General features: G+C 45.6%; 1 long non-coding RNA gene across 1 annotated transcript; it reads right to left on the bottom strand.

The window, feature by feature from the left end:
• Nucleotides 1-2,816: 2,816 nt before the first annotated feature.
• On the bottom strand, nt 2,817-11,599 carry LOC125487817. The gene is made up of 3 exons (XR_007266115.1): nt 10,417-11,599; nt 9,130-9,409; nt 2,817-4,454 (listed from the first exon to the last, which is right to left on the bottom strand). It is a non-coding gene; the product is annotated as an uncharacterized LOC125487817 (long non-coding RNA).
• Nucleotides 11,600-12,144: the final 545 nt, after the last annotated feature.

Below are 12,144 nucleotides of genomic sequence, written 5' to 3' on the forward strand. Positions count from 1 at the left end.
CGGACTGGGGCCCTGCTGGTTAAAGCGCATCTCTTCAGCAGAGCTCCAAGCTGGGCCCCTGAGAATTAGCACCACACTGTACAGCACAGACCTCCAAGTGGGCCTTTATGAGTTAGAACCAGACCACAGAGCCCTGAGTTGGGCCTGAGCATGCTGGAAAGGGCACTCGAAATCTAACCTGGCCACTGTGGCTACATGCCTGGGGTAATGTGAAGCTACAGAACTCTGACAATCATTCCTTTCTGCATCAGGGTCGTCAGTGCTGTCAGAATAACACAAAGTCAGTAAAGTTTTTCACACATCAAGTTTATTGAAAATGGCCAAACACATTACATTTGATGGTCCAGCACTTTACAAAAGATGTTTCTGCTTGTGGAGGAAGAAGAGAACACGTCAGCATCAGACAATCACTAATAAATCCAAATGAGAAATGGCTTTACCCAGTGAACACAGAACAGTCCAGGAACAGGTCCATCAGCCCACCATGCCTGGGCTAACTATGGTGTCATTCTAAACAAATCGCACTGACCTGCACATGGTCCGTATTTCTCTATTTGCTGCCTGTTCATGCGTCTGTCTAAATAATTCTTAAACTTTACTCCAGTCCAATGGGGAGAATGTGGAACTTACTTTCAGTGGGAGTGGTGAAGCTGAAAATGTAGATGCATTTATGGTGAAACTAGATAAATACACACCAGAGAAGGAATCATCAGCTGGTGATAGGGTGAGATAGAGTGGGTGAGAGGGGAGGGGAGGCTCATCAAGCATAAATACCAGCATGGAGCAGTTGGGCTAAAGACAGAGTGGATAGGTTGGCACTTTTGTCACTGGCACGGAGGAGATTGAGAGGTGACCTTCTAGAGGTTTATAACGTTGTGAGGGATTTACATACGGTTAATGGTAGGTGTCTTTTCCCTAGGGTGGGGGATTTCAAGGTCTTTTCCTCAGAGTAGGGGAGTCCAAAACTAGAGGGGCATAGGTTTAAGCTGAGAGGGGAAAGATATAAAAGGGACCTGAGGGGTAACTTTTTCAGGCAGAGGGTGGTGCATGTATGGAATGAGCCGCCAGAGGAAGTGGCGGAGGCTGGTACATTGACAACATTTAAAAGGCATCTGGATGGATATGTGAATAGGAACGGTTCAGAGGGATATGGGCCAAATGAGACTAGATTAACGTAGGATATCTGGTCGGCATGGGCGAGTCGGAGCGAAGGGTCTGTTTCTGTGCTGTACAGCTCTATGACTCTAAGTGAAATACTGGCACAGACTGTCACATATAAACAGGAAACGTACAAATGAGCAGGTGAGGCAGACAGGCATCAAGTAAAATACTCTCTTAAAGCTGGTGTGAACTCAATGGGCTGAATGGCCTCCTGCACTGGAACAAGTTGTACAACTCTATGACAATGGAGGAAGAATCGTGAGAGTGGAATTTTGAAGTTATTAGATAACTCTAAAGAGCCAGCAAGGGCACAAGTCAAATGAGCCCCTTCTTTACCATGTTTTTCGATGATGCTACGATACACTTATCCTTTCTGATCATAAATGTGCAAAAAAAAACCTGATTTGAACTTACACAAAGCTGGGAGTGGTTCCACCAAGTAAAGTGGTGAGCTGATAGACTGGCCAAGGGGTGTTCTCACTGGAATTCTCGTTCTGTTGAGGCTGTGGGTGGAAAGATTTCACAACACTGACTGTTTGAACTGTGAATGCTCAGCAGTACAATCACACTGTCTGTACTCACCCCAAGTTGCTGTCTGCCCACAGAAAGCATTTTGTTCTCTGGGTACAGTGCAGTCATGGTTGTGGCCCTGGACTAGCACAGGTTCATCACATATGGAGGGCCATTTGTGAAACTGAATTCAGCAAACTGATCCTTTGTGGGCTGGTAGACAGAGAACGAGAGAATAAAGCATTCAGTGATTTCTTTTTTTTAAGCTGACCTGCCCTAACGTAGACCGTGTAGCTAGGCCGCTTCTAACGTCTGTGGTCAGACTTTGGTCATCTCTCCTGGGCCCAGCAAGGCACTCGATTGTCCAGACAACTGGAGGAAAGCGCGGGTTCGTCGAACAACATCCAGCACTGAGCTCAAGTGAAGTTGCTGCTCTGCCAGTGCCTGCCTCTGCCCAGCCTCAGCCCACTTGCTGAGGCTCTCATCTGTGCCAACTACCACCCCCGACCCCCACACATGACTATCCCAGCCTTCACCTGGCCAGCCACCTACCCTGAGTAAAATCCACAAATATCACTCACTCCGACATCTCATCCACCAGTCATCCTCCTGTTCACTGCCTTGCACTGGCTTCTGGCCCAATAACACCTTCATTTTAAGCAGGTCACGGAGACGTACAGCACGGAAACAGACCCTTCGGTCCAACACATCCACACCAACCCGATATCCTAAATTAATCTAGTCCCATTTGCCAGCATTTGGTCCATATCCCTCTAAACCCTTTCTATTCACGTACCCATCCAGATGCCTTTAAATGTTGTCATTGTACCAGCCTCCACCACTTCCTCTGGCAACTCATTCCATACACGCACCACCCTCTGTGTTAAAAAGTTACCCCTCTGATCCCTTTTAAAATCTTTCCTCTCTCAGCCCTCAGCCTCCAAAACTCCAGGTAAATAAGCACCGGCCTATTCAGCCTCTCCCTATAGCTCAAACCCTCCAACCCCGGCACCATCCTTGTAAATCTTTTCTGAACCCTTGCAAGTTTCACAACATCTTTTCTATAGCAGGGAGACCAGAATTGAACACAGTATTCCAAAAGTGGCCTCACCAATGTCCTGTACAGCTGCAATGTGACCCTCCCAACTCCTACACGCAATGCACTGACCAATCAAGGCAAGTGGACCAAACAATACCTTCACTATCCTGTCTATCTGCAACTTCACCTTCAAGGAAGTATGAACCTGGACCCCAATGTCTCGTGGCTCGGCAAATTGAAATAAGCATAAAATGAGAGAAATATTCAGCGCAGGCTGCACCTGTGAAAGAGACAGAGTGAATGTTTCAAGCCAGCAATGAAAAACAGAAATTTAAGCCAGTGGAAGGGAGGGGAACAACAAAAGACAAGGCCTGGAACAAGGCATAGGGCTAGAGAGATTAATAAACAAAAGATTTCATGATGCAAAAGCTACAGAGTGTGGTAATAGATATAGCAGAGAAAGAGGAGGTGTGAATGATTCTACAGCACCAGCAGCCGAATGCAACTTGCAAGGTTAAAGGCAAAACAAGTCAGCAAAGGGAAAAACCCTTTAAAAAAACAAGATAGAACAGATGATCCAAGTGTGTTTAATGGAGCCCAGTATGGCAAGACAGATGAAATGTTGTTCTTCAGGTTTGTGGTGGGCTTCACTGGGACACTGTAGCAGGCCCAGGAAACAGAGAGGTCAGGGTAGCAGCAAGATGAGGAGTTAAAGCACCAAGCACCAGAAACCCAGGGTCACATTTCTGGAATGAGTTGAGTACTCTGCAAAGCAGTCGCCCAGTCTACTTTTGCTCTATCTGGTGTACAGAAGACCACATCATGAGCAATAAATAAAACCAACCATATTGAAGGAAGCACATGGACATTTTATTTGAAAGGAGCGTTTAGGCCTTTGGATGCAAGGTGGCAAGAGGTGACCTGCACTGAAAAGTATTGTACTGAAGAGAGGAGGGAGTTAGGGTGTCTGAGGAGTGGATTACAGCATCACTGGGGAAACTGTCCCCTTGGAATGCTGAAGAGGGAGTGGGAGATGTACCTTATGGTGGAATCACATTGGAGTTGGCAAAAATGGTGCAGAACGGTTCACTGAACGTGTGAGCCGGTGGGGGAGAACAGGAGGACCACGGCAACCCTACCATTGTTCAGGGAGGACACGTGTAAGGCTAAGGGCCAAGTGCTGGAAAATGGGATGAGAATGCCCATAGAATGGAGGACGTGAGTGGAGTTGGAGTAGAAGTTGTTCCAGGGCAAGAACAAAGTCAGCCAGATGGAAGAGGGTTGGGGTTAATGGGAATTGTACAGGCCACCTCTCAAGGAAGAAGCAGAGACCTCAGAGTGTGCTCTGGCCAAGGATGGAGATGTAGAAGTATTGGACATCCACAGTGTAAGGGAAACAATTAGGTCCATGAAACGAGGGACATAGGTCATTGGAAGATTCATAGATGTAGGTAGGAAGAGACCATACAAAGGAAGTAGTAAGTGGAGTGAGATAGGACCAACCTGAAACAATGGTTTTGATTTATGAGTTTTGGGAAGGCAGCAGGGGCAGGCTGTTCTGTGTTGAAGGCTGCGGAGGCAAGATCCCCAGAGGAGTGACGTCAGTGACAGACCTGGACACAGTGGCTTGAAATCCAGTGGCAGATTCCTGGTCCACAGGAGATGCAGGAAAATGTTGGAGGGATGCTGTTTGGCTTCTGCAAGATAGAGGTCAGTACACCAGAGGACCACAGTGTCATCAAACCTGCAAATGAGGATGACGATATCAGGGTCGGGCATGCAAGAATGGACTGCAGCAAGTTCAGACAGAGTCACATCTGAGTGAGTGTGAGGGGAGCACTGAAATCGAGACAGTCAATCAGTCAATGTCCCGTCAGCAGTTCCCAAGTCTACTCCGGAAGATTGAACCGGTCATCTAAGCTGACCCAAGCGAAGGTTGTGCTGTCAAAAGGTGACAACTTTCAAACAAGATGCCAAACTTATAGCCCAATAGTCTTCTCAGGCGGAACAAAGCAATCCGTGGTATCATTCAAAGAGAAGCAGTGAGTGCGCCCCAGAGTGTTCGGGTCAAGACTTGACCCTGAACTAACATCTCTAAGAACAGATGATCTGTTTCTTACATTGTGCACTAAACCTCCTGACTGTAAACCACGAAGGCACCCAGGGGTCATCAAAAGATGCTACAACTGCGTGGAATTCTCAAGCCAGACAGCTGCCATGCTCAGCTGTTGACTACATTCAACATTAAGATAATTTAGATTTATTAGTACTTAGGGAATGAAGAGACTATTGGAATAGAATGGGGACCAATATGCTATGACTGCAGTTATACCAGCTCTGCATTATTTGACAAATGGAACAAGAAAGAAAATCCAGCTCTCAATATCATTATGGCAGGAAAGGAATAATGGATTTTAAACTAGTTTTAGTTGACAATACAATTCCTCTAAAAATGCCTTGTGATAACAGATGACATTGGGAAAATAGTTGATTTCTTTTATTGATACAATGCTTTAGCCCAGTGCTTATCAAACCTCTTCCACCATGACTTCATTTAGGGTTGGAAATTGTTTGTGGACCCTCAGCGAGCACAGAGTGGGATAGGTGGGATAGGTGGGATAGGTGGAAGGGCAGGGAGCAGCAGAGCTCCACATCATCCACCAATGCTTTGTAGCTTAAAACCCCAAAATTTCAGCTACTGACCCCCACCTGGGGAAGCTCAGCTGCAGCCAAAGCACACCTTTGGGACAGGGGCAGGTTCACATAACAGAGAAAGGCAAGATATTTGAACCCACAGCGGCTCAGTGGTTAGCACTGCTGCCTCTCAGCACCAGGGACCCGGGTACAATCCCACCCTTGGGCGACTATCTGTGTAGCGTTTGCACATTCTCCCTGTGTCCGTGGGCTTCCTCCAGGTGTTCCAGTTTCCTCCCACAGACCAAAGATGTGCAGGTTAGAGTGGATTGGCCATGATAAGTTGTCCCATAGTGTCCAGGGATGTGCAGGTTAGGGTGGGTTAACCATGGGAAATGCAGGGTTACAGGGATAGGGGAGGGGGCTGGATCCAGGTGGCATGCTCTTCAGAGGGGCGGTGTCGACTCAATGGGCTGAATAGCCTATTTCCACACCGTTGGGATTCTATGAAAAAGCACAAGACTGACAGACCTGAAAACCAAATGAAAATGGGAGAGACTGGAGAGTTCTCAGCCTCAACAGGTTTGAAAGAGGACCTCAAAGTGTGTCTCGGCAGAGGAAAAACAAGGCCCCACTGGGCACAGGATACACAAATCTGTCTGTTTTCAGGGCGTGGTGGTGGGGTTATTAGAAAGCCAAAAAGATGCTGCTTCCTCGACTGGGATCTATTTTAGGAATTAAACTCTCCCAAAAGAATGCATGAATCATAACATTCCTATAGACCTAAACTCCAACAGCAAGAACAGAACAATCACAAAAAGGGAAACAGCAGTGAGACCGTTTATCTAGTCCTCTTCCCAACTAGCCTCTCCTCATCCATCATCAGAATGATTCAAGTTGTTTAGCTACAAGGCCAAAAGCCTTTATTTTTAAAATAATATCGTGCAAAGCCAAAGCCAGGACTATTAAAAGCTGTTATAAATCCAGTATGCATTCTCCAGAATGTCTATTTTAACACAGATGTCATCATCCTACCATCCATGTTTTTTTTGGGAGGGGGATGGTGTGCTGCCTGTATACAGTGTATTGGAGCAGATGTGTGGCAGGTTCTGCCGCAGGTGGAGTGATATTTTTGGCTATTGTTGTGGACAGTCTTGTTTTGCCCGGCTTTGACACCAGTTGCCAAGTGACGGCTAGTTACGGTACTACATACCAGTGCCACAGGGCATTTCCTTCACTCATTGGCTAGTCTGTCTCAAGTGTCGAACTTTAGTGCCACTATGTCATGTGGGCAAGTGTCCGTGGAGCAGAGTTTTGGCCAACCTTCTGCCTTCCTCACAATACTGAAAATCTTTGGAGCATATCTACCTTCCATCCTGCAGGCACACCAAGCCAGCAGTAGTCTTTGCTTGGGGGGGGCATGACTGTACTTGGGGGCATTTGCTTTCAAAGGGACTGCTGCGTTTCCGACCTTCCACGAAATGTGCAGAATGCAAACAGCATCAATCTTGCTGCAGTGTTCCAGCGAAGCCCAACGCAAGCTGGAGGAACAACATCTCATTTTCCACGTGGGGGCCCTACAGCCCTCCAGACTCAATACTGAGTTCAATAATTTTAGGGCCTAAACTCTCCCATGGCCCAGCCCTCTACCCCACACACCAGGCCTTGTTACCACACAGCCTGCTATTACACACCCCCTGTTGTTAGTCACTAACAGTCCCCATTAGCAACTATTCACCCTTCCAGCTTGATCGTTAGCAACTCCTTTGTCTGTCCAACTGTCTCTCTCTCTCTCTCTCTTTGGGCTCTGTCCTATCATTTACTCCCTACCCCACCCACCTCCCTATTTTCTGCATATAAACTGACGTTTTCCCAGCCACCATCAGTTCGAAGGAAGGGTCACTGGACCCAAAACGTTAACTCTGGTTTTTCCTTTACAGATGCTGCCAGACCTGCTGAGTTTCTCCAGCAACTTTGTTTTTGTTGTGAGCAATCAAACATGTTCACCTTCCTTTCTCACGATTTCTAACGCATCCATGATCCAGCCACTACAGGCACTTAGAACAAAGGCCTCATCAAAAACAGCTCAGTCCCGTGAGTAAGCTTGATGTCATTACACAAGCGGTTTTGAGAGTCGGGAAAAGGTGGTAGCTGTTTTCCCCGCGGATGTATCCTATACACTTCAAACATCTGTGGCTGAGATTTCAGAAACCATTTCTGTAAACCGCTGATATCATCATCAGCCAGCGACAACAGAAATCAAAAATATTGGGAACATCCAATCAGAGTGAAAGAAAGGATCGACAATAGGCCATCATCTCAAAAATGAATGTATTTATTCTCTTCTAATCTTGTTAAATGAGCTGTGAAATTTCCAGCATCTTCTCTTTCGTGTTTGCAGTAATCATTATTCTGAAATTATTTCTAACATAAAGTGACCTGGCTTTTCAGGAACAGAGGTGGCCATTTAGCGGGAACCTGCTCTGGCATGCATCAAGATCATTTCTAATTCTGTATCCTATCTCTACCTTGGTTGTAATTACACCCATGGCTAATTAAAATCTCAGATTTAAAATTATCAACTGAACTGGCAAACCAATGTGTGTGGGAGAAAGTTCCATACTTCTAACACCTTTAGGATTTAACCATCTTTCCTAAGGGTCCGGAAATAATTTTAAGATCGCGCCAACCTCCCTTTCCTACCAGCAGAACCATTTTATGTGTTTGTCTCTGACACACAAACAAAGGCAGCAGGAATAGGCCATTTATGAAAGGCAGTGGCATAGTGGTGATGTCAAAGGACTACTCACCCAGGCTGACGTCCTGTGAACATGGAGATTGAATCTTACCACAGCAGACAGTAAGATTTTAATTCAGAGTCATACAGCACAGAAACAGACCCTTCAGTCCACCCGGTCCATGCTGACCATAATCCCAAAATAAACTTGTCCCACATGACTGCACTTGGCCCATAACTCTCCAAACCTTTCTTATTCATGTGCTTATCTAAATGTCTTTTAAACGTTGTAACTGTACACACATCCATCACTTCCGCTGGAAGTTCAATCCACACATAAACCACTCTGTGTAAAAAAAAGTTGCCCCTCAAATCCTTTTCAAATCTCTCTCCTCTCACCTTAAAAACATGCCCACTAGTCTTGAAATCCCACACACGAGGGAAAAGGCACCTGCCATTCACCTTACCTGCACTGCTCATGATTTTATTAACTTCTATAAGGTCATCGCTCAACCTCCTACGCTCTGATGAAAAAAGTCCCAACCTATTCAGCCTCTCCTTATAACTCAAACCTTCCATTCCCGGCAATCCCCTGGTAAATCTTTTCCGAGCCTCTCCAGCTTAATAATATCCTTAAAACAGGTCGACCAGAACTGTACACAGTCAATAAACTAATCTAACAAGACCCTATAACTACCTTCAACTGTTGTAAGAACCCACTTGATTCACTAAAGTTCTTGGGGAAAGAAATCTACCAGCCTAACCTGCTCTGGCCTCTGTGACTCCGGACCCACATTCAATATGATTGATTCCTAACTACGCTCTGGGCAATAAGGGATGGAAATAAATTTCTAGCCTAGAACATCTGATCTGATTGCGGTCGCAACTCAAACTCCCATCAATCCCCAAGAACATACAACTTCCTTGTTGATCAATAATCTAACTACCACTGACTTAAAAATATTCAATGATTCCAGTTTCCCCACTGTTGAGAAAGGAGAATTAAAAAGACTCATGACCCATGGAGGGAAAAAAATGTTCCGCTTACCTCCAACTCAAAAGGAACCCCTCTTATTTGCAAACCGTGTCCTTGATTCTGTCCTTCCACAAGTGAAAACATCCTTTTGGCACTCATGTTCCCTCAGGATCTTCGACGTTTCAGTCAGAAAGCCTTATGTTCCTAAACGCTCATGGATACATTCGTAAGATCACCTCTTCTCCCAGTTATCAATCAAGTGATCCTTCTTCGGACGGCACTTATATCCTTCTTTTTAAGAAAAGGAAACCAAAACTGCACATACTATCCCAGATGAGACCTCACCAACGCACTGTACAATGAAAGAAAGCCATTTGTACTTTTGTATTCCACTCTCCTTGCAATGAATGCCAACATCATATTTGTCTTCTAATTACTTAACTTATTCACTAACGTTGTCACTCAGGTTCCAGGAGACCTAGATCTCTCTGTACATCAGACATCTCACTATCTCCTTTTGAATGATATGCTGTCATTCTATTCATCCTGACGAAGTGGACATGTTTTCCCACATTATTCTCCATGTGTCAATGCTTTCTGTATCCCTTTTCAGACACTATGTCCTCTTCACAACTCACTTTATTTAATGCTGTACCATCAGCAAATTTAGCAAAAATACACTGGATGCCTTCATCCAAATTATCAATACAAACTGTGGCACGTTAAGGCACCAGCAGCACTTGTAATGACCTACCAAACCAAAAAATGACCTATTTATCATTACTCAGCTTCCTTGTAGCTAACCAATCATCCACCAGTTCTAATGTGTTAATCCCTACACCATGAGCTGTTATTTTGCACAGTAACCTTTGATAAGGTGTTACATCATATGCATCCAGGAAATCCCAGTACAGCACTTGCTTGCTGCTTCCTCAAAAGGCTCAAGTAAGTTAGACAATTTTGATTTCTCTTTCACAAAACCATGTTGACTCTGCCTAGGTTTAATATCCTGTTGTTAGCACAACATGACAACACTTATCTTGCTGACCGAACACTACAAATCTGGATAAAGGTATTAAAAGACAGGCTTCCGATTCACTAGTAACTTACGTCACTGCAGCACAACCCATAGCGTTATACAGCCACTGAAGATTCTTTACAAGAGCTGTCACTATCATAACGCAGGAAACCAATTTTCACGTAGCAAACTCCCACAAACAAGATAATAAGCATGCCATGCATTTTTGTAATATTGGTTGGGAGATAAATATTGGCCCCAGGGAGAACTCCCCCATTCTTCTCTGAATAGACATGATGGGATCTTTAATATTAACAAGAAGACTTTGGTTCGAGTCTCACCTGAAAGTGGCATCTCTGGCACTGCAGCACTCCCTCAGCACCGAACTGAAGTGTTCACCAGAGCTAAACTCGGGGCCAACAGCTCCCCAAATACCCTGGAACAGCGATACAAGAGGGATTCTAACAACACAGCGGTCCTAATTCAGTCTCCCTGAAAAACTGCAACAAAAATAGAAGTTGCTGGAAAAGGCTCAGGTCTGTGGAGAGAAATCAGAGTTAACATTTCGGACCAAGTGGCCCTTCCTCAGAAATACTGACTGTGCCTTACACCTCTGGCACTGTGCTCTGTTAAATAAGCTGTCAAAAATAAAACATATACAGCAGAACAGGAAAGGTTACTCTAACAGGAAACAACTGAAAGCGCAAACTTGTAATGGCCTTAAACTATTCAACCATATAATAGAGTGAGAAAGAAACATATTAGCTTTCTTGGTTTTAAAAAACACAAACATGGGAGCTTACCCTGTAGGGCAAGTTACACCAACAGTGTCAAGTGTGGGCACTCCTGACAACAGAAGAGCTGATTTTGTAGCAAAGAGATTTTTGTTTTCAAACTAACCTTGGCAGGTTTGAAGTCTCAGGAAAATTTGGACTCTCCACCCTCAAGAAATACTTTGAAAAGATGGTAATGGACATTTTTTTTTGTTTTCTGATAAACGTGGGTCAAATGAATATTTGAAGTAAAAAAAGAACATTTTTAAAAGCGTTTTTGTTTCGACAAAACACCCAAGACAGTTTGAACACGAAAGGGAAAAACTATTACGACACACTTTGCCTGGAGATATTTGGCTGATTTTTTTTTAAGGTTAGTAGGACAGCAGTGGGGGTGACTTTTTAAAAAAACAATTGAGGAAATGAGTGACTAAATGGATCTTATATTTTTAAAAGAAAGAAATTAACTTTGTCAAATTAAAAACAAAAGTTGGGGGGTGGGGGGGGGACGGATGGACCAAGTTCATTGTTGTTCAGGAGCTGCCTCTTGAAATAACTCGCCTCCATTTTCTCGTTGAATGTACAAGAGCCAGAGGGAGGGAAGGACTCGATCAGGAACATTTCCACAAAATGTCTCTCCAATTTTTTTTTAAGAATCCGAAACTAACTCCATACAAAGGCAAACAAACAAAGCGCAGCCACTTACAAAGTGGCGGTAGATCCGTTCCCCCCCACCACCACCAACTCAAACTCTCCCCCCACCCCGGTGTTCGGCATCCAACTACCACCACCACCCCCACCCACCCCGCCTCCTCCAGTCAGGCCTCGGGTCGAGGCTTCCAGCGGGTTTTCCTAGCGGCGCCTCACCGCTTCATCGACGGTCCGACCCGGGGCGCCTCTTTACGCCAGGCCGAGGCTTCGCTGAGGTACCGGGTATTTTTTTCCGACAACGACGACTGCGGTTTGAGGAGGTGGAGCGGGGGGGGGGGGAACAGGTCGACTTCGGGTGGGGAGATCGAGTAGCGGAAGAGTAGAATCAGCCGATCTGGGATGGGATCCATTGGGCTGGATCGGGTGACCGAGTGATGAAGAGGCCCCGGCGACGGCAAACGCGGCCTAGGCCTCAGGCTCCACAAACGCATCCAAGCAGCTCGAGCCACCAGTCGCTCACTTTCTCTCTCTCGCAGTCTCTCTCTGGGTCCACAAAACACTTCGGCGGCGCTCGGGTATTTCCGTCGCGGCGCCGTCCATCCGGTAAAGGGGGCGGGCCCCCGATGATTAATGAGATGCGACGAG

This window comes from Rhincodon typus, chromosome 45, assembly GCF_021869965.1.
Source record: "Rhincodon typus isolate 14 chromosome 45, sRhiTyp1.1, whole genome shotgun sequence".
Lineage (NCBI taxonomy): Eukaryota > Metazoa > Chordata > Chondrichthyes > Orectolobiformes > Rhincodontidae > Rhincodon > Rhincodon typus.